This window comes from Schistocerca nitens, chromosome 4, assembly GCF_023898315.1.
Source record: "Schistocerca nitens isolate TAMUIC-IGC-003100 chromosome 4, iqSchNite1.1, whole genome shotgun sequence".
NCBI classification, from domain to species: Eukaryota; Metazoa; Arthropoda; class Insecta; order Orthoptera; family Acrididae; genus Schistocerca; species Schistocerca nitens.
Genome location: NC_064617.1, coordinates 521,322,742 through 521,335,174, shown reverse-complemented (window position 1 = coordinate 521,335,174; position 12,433 = coordinate 521,322,742). Strand labels below are relative to the sequence as shown.

The following is a 12,433-nucleotide window of genomic DNA, read 5'->3' as shown; positions in this document are numbered from 1 at the left end:
CCACAATCAGGACTGCATACGACCGAGGCACACAGGGCCAACACCCGGCATCATGGTGTGGGGAGCGATCTCCTACACTGGCCGTACACCACTGGTGATCGTCGAGGGGACACTGAATAGTGCACGGTACATCCAAACCGTCATCGAACCCATCGTTCTACCATTCCTAGACCGGCAAGGGAACTTGCTGTTCCAACAGGACAATGCACGTCCGCATGTATCCCGTGCCACCCAACGTGCTCTAGAAGGTGTAAGTCAACTACCCTGGCCAGCAAGATCTCCGGATCTGTCCCCCATTGAGCATGTTTGGGACTGGATGAAGCGTCGTCTCATGCGGTCTGCACGTCCAGCACGAACGCTGGTCCAGCTGAGGCGCCAGGTGGAAATGGCATGGCAAGCCGTTCCACAGGACTACATCCAGCATCTCTACGATCGTCTCCATGGGAGAATAGCAGCCTGCATTGCTGCGAAAGGTGGATATACACTGTACTAGTGCCGACATTGTGCATACTCTGTTGCCTGTGTCTATGTGCCTGTGGTTCTGTCAGTGTGATCATGTGATGTATCTGACCCCAGGAATGTGTCAATAAAGTTTCCCCTTCCTGGGACAATGAATTCACGGTGTTCTTATTTCAATTTCCAGGAGTGTAGTTACATAGTCAACATCACATGACATATGCTGATGCCTCCTATTCACTTTATAAATGTGAGAGCCCTTCAAGCCATGGTGGCAGTAGCTGTTTTACCCCAGAAAAAGTATCTCGCATTTGGAGACAAAATGTCAGGGAGCAGTTTTATACATCAAGCATGGCGTCTCACCCTGGGAATTTTAACTCTTATTTTCAAATGTTGCTTTACAAATGGAAATTTAGAGTACTGTCCCTATGTGTTTATTGTATCAGGCAAAAAATTACTGACAGTGGTGTTGAGAAACAGCTGAAATCAGTAAAATTGAACAAACTCAAGGGCTTGATGGACTCCCTATCATTTTACATACTAAATTTTTGACTGAGTTAGACCCTCTTTTAACTATAAAGCATCATAGAACCCTTGAACAAAACACCATGCCCATTAGTTGGAAGAAAGCATAGGTGACACCCATCTACAAAAAGTGTAGCAGAACTGGTTTAGAAAACTATCACCCAGTACCCTTGACATCCATTTGTTGTAAAATCTTAGAATGTATCCTGAGTACAAATATAATGAGGTATCTTGAACAGAATGACTTCCTCCATGCCAACAAGCATAGATTCCAAAAACACTGGTCATATGAAACCTAACTTGCATTTTTTCCACATTACATCCTGAAAGCCATGCATCAAGGCAGTCAGGTACAGGCAGTATTACTTGATTTCTGAAAAGTTTTTGACTCAGTAGCACATCTATGCTTATTATTAAAAGTAAGATCATAAAAATTTGTGTGCTGATGATTTTTTTGTAGGGAGAATGCACCATGCTATCTTGAATGGGCAGTAACTGACACACTTGGAAGTAACTTTGGGATGTGTCCCAGGGATCCTTGCTGTTCATGTTGTGTATTAATGACCTTGCAGTCAATATTAATAGTAATTTCAGAGTTCTCACAGATGGTACAGTTATCTATAAAGAACTACTGTCAGAAAAAAAAGCTGCACAAATGTTTAAGTAGGGCTCAATAACATATTAAAATGGTGCAAAGGATGACAACATGCTTCAAATGTTCGAAAATGTACAACTGTGCAGTTCAAAAAGTGAAAAAATGTAATATTATATGACTACATTGTCAACGAGATACAAATGGACTATGTCAACTAACACAAATACCTGGGTATAACACTTTATAGTAATATGAAATGAAACAATCATATAGGGACTGTCATAGGTAAATCAGGTGACAGACTTTGGTTTATTGGTAGAATACTAGAGAAATTCAATTAGTCTATAAAAGAAATAGCTTACAAATCACTCATGCAGCTCATTCCAAAATATTGTTCAGCTGTGTGGGACCTGTATAAAATGGGACTAACAGGGGGTAGTGAATGTGTACAGAGAATGCCAGCACAAGAAGTCACAGGTTTGTTTGACTCATCTGTGCATTTCACAGAGATTCTGAACTAACTGAACTGGTAGACACTTGAAGATAGAAGCCAACTATCATGAGAAAGTCTACTTACAAAGTTTCAAGAACCAGCTTTAAATGATGACTCTGGGAATATAACAATCTACTACATATCACTCCCTTAGGGATTGTGAGGGTACGATTAAGTTAATTACAGCGTGCACAAAAATGTTGAAACAGTCACTCTTCCTGCACTCCATATGTGAATGGAATGGGAAAAAGCTTAAGTAACTGGTAGAATGGTAAGTACCCTGTGCCATGTATTTCACATTGGTTGCAGAATATGGTTGTAGATAGGATCTGAACAAACTGAAATGTCTGGGCATTGTTAAGAGTTTTAGACGAAGTATTAGGCAATGATTGATGGAAGCAATGTTAAGGTTTATAACAGAAGATGACGGGGTAGCATTGAGGCATGGCCGTAAGGTACTGAATTTAACTGACAAAACGAAGAATTCATGGAACACAGCAAATGAAGCAGTGAAAGGGAATACAGATGGTTAAAAATTGAGATGTATGGAAAGTGAAAATGGCAAAGCAGAAATGACTGGAGGGCAAATGCAAAGCTGCAGAAGCTTGCATGACCATGGGAAACACCAATGTTGCCTATTGGAATACTGAAGAAACCTTTGGAGAAAACAGAAGTGCCCGTGTGTAATTTAAGAGCTCAGATGGAAATCTGGGACAATACCTGAAAGGGAAGGTGGAAGGAATATATGAACGACTATATGAAGGATATGAACTCAAACACAATGTTATGAAAAGAGAAGATGAAATGGATAAAAAAGACATAAGTCAAAACAAGACAATCAGAGTAGACAATACTCAATCAGAGTTATTGAGAGCTGTGGGAGAACATACAATGATGAAACAATACTGCCTGATAACATATGCAAAACGTATGACACAGGTGAAACATCTTCAAACTTCAAGAAGACTGTAATAATTCCAGTTGTAAGGAAGACAGGTGCTGACATGTGTTAATATTAGAAAAACCATTAGTTTAGAAAGGTCATGGTCACAAAAAACTGACATGAACTATTTACAGGAGAATAGATAGACCAAGAGAAGCAGACTTGGATTCCAGGGAAACATAGGAATATGCAATGCAGTACTGCCAATACAACTTATCAACAAAGGCAGGTTGAAAAGAGACAAACATATGCTTAGATAATTTGTAGGTTTAAAGAAAGATTTTGACAATGTCGGCTGTAATACACAAAAATTCTGGAGATGACAAGGATAAAATACAAGAAGGGTGAGATTCTTTATAACTTCACTTAAACCATACTGCAGTTATAAGAGTCAAAGGATATGAAAAAGACCAGCAGTTGACAGGGGAGTGAGGCAGGGCTGTAACCTATCCCTGAAGTTATTCAATCCGCAGAGTGAGCAAGAAATAGAGGAAATCAAAGAAAAATTTGTAGACAGAATTAAAGTTCAAAGAGAAGAAATTAAAACTGTAAGGTTTTCTGATGACATTATAATTCAGTTATAGACAGTGAAGGACCTGGAAAAGTAGTTGCTTAGGATGGATAGTGTCTTACAAGGTGGTTACAAGATGAATATTAACAAAAGTGAAACAATTCTATAGAATGTAGTCAAATTACATCAGATGAGCTGGAAGAATCAGATTGGGGAATGAGACATTTAAAGTAATAGATGAATTTTGTACCTTGGCAGCAAAATAACTCATGATGGCTGAAGCAGAAGGGGTATAAACTGCATACTGACAATAGTAAGGAAAGTATTTTTGAAAGAGAAAAATGCGTTAACATCAAATACAAATTTAAATATTAGGAAATATTCTCTGAATGTATGATTCTGGAGTGTAGCCTTGTACAGAAGTGAAATGTAAATGATGAACCATTCATACAGAAGAATGCTGAAGATTTGATAGGCAGGTTGCATAAGTAATAAGGAGGTACTAATTGAATTTGGGAGGAAAGAAATTTTTGGCATAACTTGTTTAAAATAAGGGATTGGTTGATATGGCACACTCTGAAGTGTCAAGCAATTGTCAACTTAGTTATAGAAGGAAGTGTGGAGGGTAAAAATTGTAGAGGGAGACAAGGCTTGGATACAGTAAACAAGTTCACATGGATGTAGTTTGTAGTATGTATATACCATTGAAGAAGCTTGCACAGCGTAAACCAGCTTGGAGAGCCTCATCAAACAAGTCTTCAGATTGATAAACACAACAATAATAACATACATAGAATGTAGATGGCATTTCCTGTACATATTTTGTGTAGTTGTGCTGAAATAGCAATCATTTGCACCTCCAAGCACAGATTATATTTCATGGCAATTTTTTTGTTTCTTGCATACCTTATTTGTGATGTAATTTTAATGCCTAGCTGTGTACTTACAGCTGTGCTGAGCAAAGTGGTACAGTGAAAACACTGGACTTGCATCCTTTTTAAGATTGGTTTCTGAAAGAGGCAAGCAATCGGTATTTGACTGGCAATAGCATGATTCTGGCTCAAGTGCTAACACCAGAAACATTGATATCATCTGATCACTCTCCAGAAGCACAAATAATTATTGTCTTGGTTGATATACAAATAATACCATCAACAGAAGAGGAGCAGTAACAAGAACTTTGTAATAATCAAGTATGGCACATACCATTTGTGCTGGAAACAAAAAGTAATGAGAGCATGTCTTGCCATTGAGAGATGCCATCATAAAGCTGGGATTTATATCTTTAACCATTTTAAATGTCAAGTATTATTTTTGCTCTTCACAGGATAGCATTACATTGAAATCACTATTTTAGAGAATCATCTGTGCATTTTTGCTTCCAGGTGTAAGATGTAAAATACATCTAAATTCTTTATCAAGATAAATTCTCATTTCCAGAATCACCACACACAGAGAGTTATTACTGATTTTAATCATAATATTATTGTTTTGAATTGTGAATCTGGTGATGGGTATATCTACACTGCATGAATGAGAAATAAAGTGGCTCTCACACATGGTGCAAACCAATTGTTGCCTTTATTATTGGTAGATGTGGATGGGGTTGTACCCTGATTTCATATTGATCAGTGGTAACATTATGAGCAATTGTTGTTGTTGTGGCCTTTGGTGGAAGAGCAGTTTGATGCAGCCCTTCACGCCAGACTAACCTGTGCAGTGGCTTCGTTTCAGCAGATCTACTATACCCTACATCCTCTTGATCCTTTTTACTATAGTCAAGTTTTTATCTTCCAATACAATTTTTACATCCTTTCTCTCCTTCCATTAACAAATGAACTATTCTTTGATGTCTCACATCATATCCCAACTTGTTATTACTTTCAGGCAAATGAATCCACAACTCTTTCTCCCCAATTTGATTCAGTACCTCTTCATTAGTAATCCAGTCTACCATTTAATCTCCAGCATTCTTCTGTAGCACCACATTTGAAAAACTACTGTTATTCTGGTTGTCTGTAGTGCTTGTAAGTCATATTTTGCTTCCTTTTAAGGCTGCACATCAAACATATGCTTTCAAAATGACTTCCTAACAAACTTATATTAGAAGTTAACGTATTTATCTTGTAAGATTTTTCTTTTTGTTGCTAATATACATATTAAATCATCTTTCTTCTGTCAGTTACATTGTTGCCCAAGTGGCAAAAGTTGTCTGATACTTTTAGTGTCTCATTTCTGAAACTGATGTATTTTCATGTATTTTCTTCTACATTTACATCTACATCTGTACTCTGCAAACCACCATGGGGTGCACGGCAGAAATTATGTCCCATTGTTATTAGGGTTTCTTCCTGTTCCATTCACATATGGAGCACACTAAGAATGATTATTTGAATGCCTCTGTTTGTGCAGTAATTATTATAATCTTACCCTCACGATCCCTATGTGAGTTGTAGTATATTCTCAGAGTAACCATTTAGAGCCAGTTCTTGAAACTTTGTTTATAGACTTTCTTGGGATAGTGGACATCTATCTTCACAAGTCCTCCACTTCAGTTCCTTCAGTATCTCTGTAACACTCTCCCATGGATTAAACAAACCTGTGATTGTTTGTGCTGCCCTTTTCTGTATATGTTCAGTATCCCCTGTTAGTCCTATCTGGCATGGGTTCCACACACTTGCTCAATATTGTAGAAGCAGTTCCTGAATGATTCATAAGCAATCTCTTTTGTAGACTGATTTCACTTCCCCAGTATTCTACCAATAAACCAAAGTCTACCAGCTGCTTTACCCATGACTGAACCTAAGAGATCGTTCCATTTCATGTTCCTACAAAGTTTTACACCCAGTTGTATGAGTTGGCTGATTTCAGCAGCGGTTCACTGATATTATAGTCATAGGACACTACATTTCTTTTCATTTTGTGAAGGGCAAAATTTTACATTTCTGAACATTTAGAGCAAGTTTCCAGACTCTGCACCACTTTGAAATTTTAAGATCTGACTGAACATTTATGCAGCTTCTCTCAGACAGTACTTCATTATAGACAACTGCATCATCTCCAGAAAGCCTGATTTTACTATTAATATTGTCTGCAAGGTCATTAATATATAGCATGAACAGCAAGGGTCCCAACACACTTTCTTAGTGCATACCAGAAGTTACTTCCACATCTGATGATGACTCTCCATCAAAGGTAACATGATGTATCCTCCCTACCAAAAAAGTTTTCAATCCAGTCACAAATTTCACTTGATACCCTATATGGCCATACTTTTGGAAATAAGCATGGGAGTGGTACTGAGTCAAATGCTTCTTGGAAATCAAGAAATACTGCATCTATCTGGTTGCCTTGACCCAAAGTTTTCAGTATGTTGCCACAAAATAATCATTCTTTCCTGTGTTTATCTGAACATTGGCTTAAGCCAGGACAAACAGAATACTATGAACCAGAAGGTTATAAAAATGGAACAGTAATTGCAGATGTCAATACTGTAATGGTGGTACTGTTATCTATGTTTCAAATGAAATAGGGTTTAGAGCGCTACATCTCAGTTGGGCATGTGTAGAGAAACACTTTGAAATTACTGGAATCATATGTGATGTAATGCAGCTTATCTTAGTATGTATTTACCATTCCCCTGACTCATGTGAAAAAAAAACCTTTTTAGATAATTTAGATAGTGTACTTTCCTACAATACAAAGTGGAAGCAACATGTAACTATAATTGGGTGAGACTTTAATTCAAGCTTTGGTGTAACATGCAACAAAGCCAGTGTAAATAAGGTACTGAATAAGCAAAGGCAGCACACCTTCCATCACGTAAATTCTGAACTGACAAGACTAAAAGCATGCTTAGATAATGCTTTTGTCAACTGTGCTCATCATATGTGCTCCACCAGTATAAAGGAATTTGATTTCTCAGACTACTTCATGTTAAAAGGAGAGTTAAGACATTTTATAAAAGGGGATGAGAACAAGGTTTTACAAAAGTTATCCATATCTAATACCTTAACACTAACAAAAAAATATCTCAGAAAACTAATACATCAGCTGAGCATAACTAACTGAGGACAAATTATTTCAAATATGTGATTCCAATGCCCAAACAGTTTAGGCAATATTCCACAACTACTTAATAGGTATGTTAAAAGCTCATCTTCTTCCAAAGAAATATCATAAAACAAGAAAGGTAAATTGTGGTACACCAAAGAGTTGGAGAATTTAAAAAATAAGCTGCTGCTGTTAAAGTGCCTTGGCAAAGTAAATAATTCTAATGAAATTAAAGACCTCCAAATAACCACTAAGAAACTGTATAAGAAAGATCTATAATTGGCTAAAGAAAGATACACACTAATCTCATAAAAAATAGTAAAAACACAGTGCAAAACAACCTGGTCAGTAATTAATATTGTTAAAGGTGAAATCAGAAATTTTGAAAACACTCCCAATACTGGCAGATATGTTCAACAAATATTTTGTAAGCTGTGCTGCTGAAATGAAAAAGGTGGCCAGTAAGCCCAATGTAACATATACAAATTATTTCAAGGGCACAAGATTAAATCAAAATCAGGCCAGACTTCCATTGGCACACTTCAAAGAGGTTTGCCAAGATCAAGTTCTTAAAGCTGTCAAAGAAATGAAAACTTCACATAGTAAAGATATTTTTAATATGTCAGTCTACTGAAAGAAGTAATACATCACATTGCAGCACCATTAACATATTCTATAAACCTGTGTCTCATAGAAGACTTTTTGCCTGATCCTCTCAATCTATCCAAGGTAACTCCTTTAAGTAGGGTAGCAAATCTGATCCAGCAAATTACAGACCAATTTAACTAATTCCAGCACTAGCCAAAGTCTTTGAAGGGATAATGTATGAGAACTAAATGTTGTGTTAAGTACATCAGAGTTTGGTTACAGAAAAGAAAATTCAACTATACATGCCATAGAACTCTTAGAGGAGGAGGAGGAGGAGATTAGTGTTTAACGTCCCGTCGACAACGAGGTCATTAGAGACGGAGCGCAAGCTCGGGTGAGGAAAGGATGGGGAAGGAAATCGGCCGTGCCCTTTCAAAGGAACCATCCCGGCATTTGCCTGAAGCGATTTAGGGAAATCACGGAAAACCTAAATCAGGATGGCCGGAGACGGGATTGAACCGTCGTCCTCCCGAATGCGAGTCCAGTTTGCTAACCACTGCGCCACCTCACTCGGTAGAACTCTTAGTGTGAGACACTTTAGCAGCATTTGAGGACTATGTTCACATACAGATAATCTTATGCTATCTGAGCAAGGCCTTTGTCTGTGTTGAACATTCGCTGTCTAAACTTGAGTACTACAGAATATATGACAAAAGTTTAAAACTCTTCAAATCATACCTTAATAAAAGGAAGCAAGTGGTGAGTTCAGGAAGTCATCCGTCAAACACAGTTGAGGCTCAACACGGAGTGCCACTGGGATCTAAATTAGGCCCACTTCTATTTCTTGTACATATAAACGACTTGCTGGGAAACATAAACGTAAAGACATATATGTATGCAGATGGTATAACTTTTCCTCTGTAAACCATGTATTTGATAACCTTGTTAGTAGTATGAATTTGGCAAAAAAGTGCAATATTATGGTTTAAGGAGAATGGTCTACTATTAAATGAGAAAAAGACATAGAGTATGTTGTTCAGTCTCTCAGAGACTGTAAAAATAGAAAAACAAAATGCAAAATTTTTAGGTATCATAATTGACAGTAAACTAACATGGAACTCTCATGTTGAACACATAGTGGTTAGACATTCGAGTTACATATCTGCTGAAGAGACAGATATGCTGTGTGACAGTTGAATATGTAAGGACAGTGTACTTTGCTTTTTTTCAGTCTGTTTTAAGGTATGGGTTAATACTTTGGGGAAACAGAAAAAAAACTGATGATCCAGAAGTAATTAGAGTAATGACAAAGGTAGATAATAGGACACATTGTAAACAATTGTTCATTAAATGTAGAATATTAACAGTTATTAATCTATATACTCTTGATAGTGTTAACTATATACTTGCTGAACTTCCAAATTTTGGTGTAATGGATCACAGGCACAACTACAATACAAGAATCTCTGCTCTTGCCACAAAATAGATTAGCAAAAATTAGCAATAGTCACAAGTACATCGCAATTAAAATATATAACATGCCTCAAGCATGCCAATCAAAGTATTTAAGGAAAAGTTACATGACTTCTTGTTAACTAACTGTTTTTATTCATTCGAAGAATTTTTAGAGATGCTCAATATAAACTTAAATATATAAAAATGTATTTTATAAAATTAATAGGTTAAGTGGTCTGATAAAGTCTGTTGCATGTAATAATGCTGAATGACTCATATAAAATATGAATCCGATGTTGGGCAGTGGTTTTGTGGATCAATTCCACTACCCTTCTTCTAGAAGAATGTGGCATATGCCTTTTTTTCAAGAACTTGGCACAGTTTGTGGTCCGAGGGGTTGTGATGGATTATAGAAGAGGGGCTAACTCAGCTGCATATTAAATATAGAATCTGGGAGGGATTCCAGCATGACCCCGAGCTTTGTTCAATTTTAACGATTTCAGCTGTTTCTCAACACCCTTGACAATAATACTTATTTCATTTATCTATTCAGTGGTATGAGGATTAAATTGGGGAAATTCTCCTGGGTTTTTCTTTGTAAAAGTTCTTTTGAGAATGGAGTTAAGCTTTTCAGCTTTTGCTTTGCTACCCTCAATTTCAGTTCCTGTCTTATTCGTTGGGGACTGGACACTAACTTTAGTGCTACTAACAGCCTTTACATATGACCAGAATTTCTTTGGGTTCTGTGGAAGATCACTTGACAATATTCTGCTATTGTAATCAAGGAAGGCATCACATATTGCTCTCTTGACAGCCAAACACGTTTCATTCAGCATCTCTCTATCTACAGTCCTACACTTTCTTATACACCTCTTATGCAGTAATCTCTGTTTCTTTAGAACTTTTTTTTACAGTGACTGTATACCATGGAGGTTCCCTCCCATTTTGAACTATTCTACTGGGTACATATCTATCCAGCGCATGGTCAACTATTCTTTTTAACTTGAGCCAGAGTTCCTCTAGATGCTCCTGACCTGTGCTGATTGTTTCAAATTCCTAACTGACGTATGACAATACTGATTTTTTTTATCTAATTTACTGACATATATATCTTCCTACTTGTTTTAGTTGTCCTTTGTACTTTGGTAATCATTTTTGTCACAGCTGTGTCATGGTCACTGACACCAGTTTCGATGTGGACGTTTAACGTTTGTTGTGGGTGCTACTTTGAGTATTATTTGAAGCTAAATTTATCTGGATTTGGCACAGAAGTATAAATCTGCAATCTTTTAGAGCATTCTAGAAGCTGTGAGATGTATAGACTTGTATTTCTAGTGAACTGTGCAGTCCAGATACACTGAACACTGCATCCCGTGGAATACATCTTGAAAGTTGCAAGCAAATTTGCCACAGATTCACAAAATATTTTATTCATGTATTCCATTGAGTTCAAAATGAAGAGCCCACAGTCATATGTAGTGTTATAGACAATGAACTTGACTGAAATTTCATGGCTCAGAAGAGACATAATTGACAAATTGGTAAAACGATGAAAGAAATAATAATAGTAATGACAATAATAGTAATAATAATAAAACACTGCTGAATAAACTTAAGTAAAATTCAAGTCAATCATATCCAGTTTAAGTATTCTATTAAGAAAAATGCTGCAGTCAGAAGCTGATAGACAAAGAAGGTGAGGAGGACAAGGTAGCAGAGATTATTAGAGAATAGCTCCAAAAAAGCACAACTTAATAAGCTATGTGGAATGAATTACTAAATGTTTTTTAAAATCTGGAAGAGATATAGTAAATATGAAGGAATCTATGTGCTGTAACAGTTGCAAGAGTAATGAATGCCCTTTCATTGTGATGCTGCATTCTGAGTACAATGTTTGCAAGAGAATTTTAAAATTGAATAGTTGGCTTTATACTCAGAAAAATAGAATTTCAATATATACTGATTTTAATTCTCTAATATGAACAAGAAAAAGAGTTAGGTGGTAAAAATTTGTATGTTTGTTGAAAGACTGATGGGATGAAACATCACAAAAGAGATTTTATCATGGCGACTGAGAGTTATCAGGCTACAGCTATGAAATCAAATTGAAAATATAAAGAAGGCCTGTTATAACAAATTACAAATTAGTTATCTTTACAGAATTAATGGGTGATCTCTATTAAGTATTGAGCTGATAGGAACAAACAAGGCAGTTTCCACATAAGCATCGGTGTAGATTGTTATAAACTTCAGAATTAATGTTAATAGTATGTAATGGTATTATGATGACAATTATATTTTTGCCAAATTTAGCAACTGTAATTGTCCAACAGTATAACTGTTGGGTAATAGATAGTAAAAGTCTGAATAGGCTATACTGTGTATTTTAATATTACTTGACATTATTAAAAAAATAATGCCATGTTCATTTACTTACCAATACTAAGAAAATAAAATGTGGTATAGATGGCATTCCTGTTAATTAACAACAGGTACCTTACATCTAAAATTGAAAGACACTGTGAGGATTTGTGCATTTTAGCTCCGGGAAGGAACTCTTATCATCTTATCTTTCATCCTGACCTTGTGATGAATTTAAGTATGCTCTGAAAGAAGCTTTAAGACTTTGTGAGATTATGAGTGAGAAGGAAAGCTGTGCGTAGGTGAAAGAAATGTTTCCTTTTGTGTGCAAAGCATGTGGTCCAAACACTGTCTTACTGAAGTATCTGTTATCACCTTTTAACAAAGGACCAATGGATACATATGTATGTTATCATTGGTGTCAGGATCTGGGGGTATGAGTGAAACAGAGCA

General features: G+C 36.5%; 1 protein-coding gene across 3 annotated transcripts in view; it reads right to left on the bottom strand.

Moving 5' to 3' along the window:
• The window catches only part of LOC126253123 (uncharacterized), a 168,151-nt gene extending 156,020 nt beyond the window's left edge, over nucleotides 1-12,131 (bottom strand). For 2 of the 3 annotated variants that reach the window (XM_049954252.1, XM_049954250.1), the window contains exons 1-2: nucleotides 12,057-12,131; nucleotides 8,903-9,028 (exon numbers count right to left, since the gene is read on the bottom strand). The gene's annotated coding sequence lies outside the window, so the exon portion shown is untranslated. The remainder of the gene's footprint in view (nucleotides 1-8,902; nucleotides 9,029-12,056) is intronic. The other variant, XM_049954251.1, reaches the window with a different exon arrangement.
• Nucleotides 12,132-12,433: the final 302 nt, after the last annotated feature.